The sequence below is a fragment of the Apis dorsata genome, unplaced genomic scaffold, assembly GCF_000469605.1.
Source record: "Apis dorsata unplaced genomic scaffold, Apis dorsata 1.3 scaffold_887, whole genome shotgun sequence".
In the NCBI taxonomy this organism is placed as follows: domain Eukaryota; kingdom Metazoa; phylum Arthropoda; class Insecta; order Hymenoptera; family Apidae; genus Apis; species Apis dorsata.
In genome coordinates this window covers 388,699-393,505 of record NW_006264003.1, presented here as the reverse complement: position 1 = coordinate 393,505, position 4,807 = coordinate 388,699, and positions in this window count along the sequence as shown.

Genomic DNA, 4,807 nt, shown 5'->3' with positions numbered 1-4,807 from the left:
AGGTATTTTTTAAAATTTCTGTGTATAATTTTTAAATATAAAATTTAAATTTCAAAATATTTTATATGGAGTTAATTGATATTTAATTAATATTTTAATTTGTGAATAAACAATTATATTTTATTATAGAATTATTAAAACAAAACAAAGAAATTAATAATTTATTTAAAATATCAATAAAATAGATATGTAATATTTCTTTTAATGATGATGAAAGCATTAAGTGATGAAAGTAATGAAACACACATGTTTTCATGCATTTTGCTAACAAGCCTATGCCATAGTATTCAAAATAGCTGTGTTAAATAAAAGCTCAGAAAGATTTATAATTAATATCATATTTTAATTTCTTATATTCCATGTATTTTAATTGAAATACTTTGGTTCTTATTTGTTATTCAATATAAATGAATGATATGCAATATAAATTAATTTAAATTAATATATAAAAAAGAATATAAAAAAAGAAAATAAAAAAGAATATTAAAAAAATAAGTATAAGTGTTTTATTAATTAATTCATAGCAAAACATATATAATTGTATAATTAATTACAAAATTTATATTAATTAAAATAATATTAATTATATATTAGTTCAAATCAATATAATTTGTTAAACAATTGTGTAACAAATTGAGAATCAAAGTTCTTCAAAATAGTAATACTATTTTTGCTGATATGCATTCACATAAATTATAATATGAAGTACATTTTAAAAAATAAGCATTTCTTTTAAAAGTATATAATTTTATTCAATATAAAAACAGCACTCTTACAAAAATCTTCATATTTTAAATAGTTCGATGAATTCTTCTATAAAAATTTAATAGTTCACTTTTACTTGAACAATTAATATTCATAAAATGTAAATGTTACTCTCTAATGATATTACAAAAAAAAAAATTTATATGATATCATATTTTATCATATTATAAATATCAACAATTTTTTTAAAAATATTATATTTATGTTTAATAAATTGTAATTACTGATATATGATATAAATTTATATATATATATATAATGTTTATAATTTAGTTAAATGTAATAATATTAATAATTGATACATGTGATAAAAAAATATATAAGGAGTTTAAAATTTGAAACAATTAATAAATATTTGTATTAATTTGATTAAAATTATTTTATAATATTTTATAATATTTCATTTTAATACATATGAAAACAATATCAAACAAAAGCCTCTCCTGTTAAAATAAAAAGTGTACAACTCTAGTCAAATAGTGATGTATTAAAATTAGATTATTTCAATACATAAAACTTTAGAATTTAGTTAATATTTGTTTATATCTATATTTATAGAATTGATGAAATAGAAATTGATAAAAATAAATGAATCATTTACAAAATGAGATGATTATGTAAGTATGACAATAAATTGAGTACTTAGAATTAAACTTTTAAATAAATAAAAATTTATTTTTAATAGATAAAAATTTAAACATTACAATTTTCTTTTTTTTTATAAAATATTTAATATAATTCATTTCTTTCATTTAATAATTTAATAATATAAATCTGTGAAATTTTGTTTTAACTAATATTTAATTACTTTTAATGTTTAATTTTTTCCGTGAAAAATATTGTATATTGATCACAAAGAATGTATATTTATAAAACATAATGAGTTAAATAATAATATAAATTAAAAATTATTTTGATATTAATAAAAAAAATTAATCATTTTATACTTATACAATAATTGTATAATTGTATATATAAAATAATACAATAATTGTATTATTTTACATACATTTTACATTCCATATTCATAAAAAATATGAATAATAACATATTAATTTTATTTTAAGATACTATATTTTTTAACATAATATATTTAAGATTTTAATTAATATTCATTATGTTAGAACAGAATTTCACTGTGTAAAATAAAAACCATGTATTACTTCTTTATGCTTAATAAATTTTGCAACAAAAAAAAAATATTTTAATTGTTATGAATATTTAGAATTAATTAAAAAAATATTAAATAATAAGATGAAAAATAATAAAATAATTATAATATAAGAATTCATCGAACTAATATAATATAATTTTACTTGATTATTTAAAAATATTATATTTTTACATATCAATTTAATATCATTAATTTCATAAATCTATTTAAAAATAATTAAAATTTTGATTAAAATATCTAATATTTTAAAAAATTATAAATCTTTTTATGTATGTTAATTTTTAATCTTCTGAGCTCATCTAACATAGAAAATTCAATATTAGTTTTAATTAGTTAGTAATAAATAATAAATATTTCTATGTGATCAATATGTTAATTGTCAATCTTGTATGATGTGAATACAATATTTTGTTTGAAATGTTTGATACATTATCAATCATTTAATCAAGTATATGTAGTCAATGTCTTTACTTTTCTGTATTTTGTAATTTTGACATCTTATATAATGTAAGGATATATAAATAAATATAAAATAACACTATACACGCAATATTAATAGAATAATATTGCTTTTAAATTAAGTTAAAATAATGAAATATAGATTTCAAATTATAACATTGTAATAATATTTAATAATAATAATTTATGTATCAGAGTATAGTATATAATATTACCTATTTATTAATATACATATACATAAATAATTTCTGATTACACATGTTTACATACATATAATATAACATAATATTTAAAAATGTATTTGCATTTAATAATTATACTAAACAACACCAAAATCATTTTTAATAAGGCATTTTAGTAATTATTTATTTATAAAAAATATTATTTCATATTAAACAATACTTTATTTTCATATTAAATGATACTAAAATTGATATTTTATAATTAATTGAATCAATTATGAAACAATATGATTTATTAAATCAATTAAAATCAATATATTACAATTATAATTTGCAGTATATTTATAGTCATTATATATATATATATAATAAGATATAACTGAATAAAAATATAGAATAAAATTTTGCACAAGGTTTTATTTTCGAGAAAATAGTTTTTAAATTCTATATAATAAATGTACACTTAATTTGACATAATTTGAAATAAAAGATTTCATTTTATATTAATTCTGTTTATTATATTTATTTATTATATTTTATTATAATAAAAAACATATAATGAAATAAGATATTTACAAACATATAATGAAAAGATTATACTTTAAAATATATTAAAAATATTTATTCTGTTGAATTTTGTTTGTATTAAATTTTTTAACTACATTTTTTAACCACATATTACATTATTGAATTTAAATATCAAAATTAAATATTACTATATCAAACAAATACATAATATTAATCTTTTGAAAATAATATCTCGTATAAAAAATTTTATTCTATATTTGGATATAAGGTTTTAATGTAGAATTATTGATTGTAGCATTATCAGTTATCATATCATAAGCATGTATATAATATATGTATATATGCTTGTTTGTTTTTAACATGTATTATGTTTTTACAAATAATTCTATTATATTAAGTAGAAATAATACAATGATAGAGTTAATGATAATTCAGATTACAAAATAATTTTTCTAACATAATCCAAAGATAATTTGATATAAATTATTCTATAATTCTGTTTTTTACTGCCTTGTTAATGTGATTTATTTGCTTGAACAAAGTGCAATATTAATTATATTCTATATAATATTGCGTGATAGTGTCGATTTTTGACTTCCATAAATAAGAATAGAATTATATTAGAATATAATAAGACAAGCACAGCACATTTCAATCTGTACTTTTATAAAGACATGATAAAAAATTATAAACATTGGAACATAATTTTTGCGTCCATCATAAGAATAATTACATTTCAATGTTAATATCTTGTAAATTCAATCAGATTTCGTGTATGCTTTTGGAAATTTTTTACCTGTTATATTGGAAATGTTGGAATCAATATTTTATTAAATTTATTATTTTATTTTGCTAATAATAAAAAACAATATTATAATTTATGCAAATAATTTTATCACTCAAATTATAGAATTTTTTGAAAACTTATAGTATAATTATAATAATGTTTAATTATTAAATTTTTCAAACATCAATTTTTTAATTAATAATTGTTTTTTATAATTAAATATCTTCTAAAAGTATATTTTTAAACTAATATAATTTTTATTTAAAATATATCATGTATGATCATGTACAATATAATCATACATTCTAAAATTCTATTCATAATTTTATATAAAAATATTTAATTATAATTATTTTTTATTTTAATATACTATAAATTTATTATATATTATATTATATAATATATATAATATATTATTTTAACTTTTTACTTAATTAGTTTTTAATGATTCCTCATTACCATATATCTATATAAATAGATCTATTGAATTAAAGATCTATTGAAAGTACAAATATATAGCAACACGATCCTGATTGAATAATGGAAGAAAAGAGTTGTAAAGACATGCTAAAGGAGAGAATGTGTCTAGTAGAATAATATAAAAGTTTGAATGCTCTGTCAGTTTGCACTTAAACATCTTTTTGTTTAAATATCTATCTTAAAATAATAATGTAATTTACTTTTTATTGAAAATGCAATGATTGTATATGGGCTGCGTTTGAGTCATGATTGAATGTAACAATTTATTAACTAACATAAAATAAATTAAAAATATTGGGAAAGTAAAATAATTATATGCTTATTATCATATAAAATAAAATATATGAATTTTTTAGTTCTATATAAAAATTGTTAAAATTATATTTAAAAAAATCATTAAATGATATCAAAGTATGATGGTTCAACACAGAG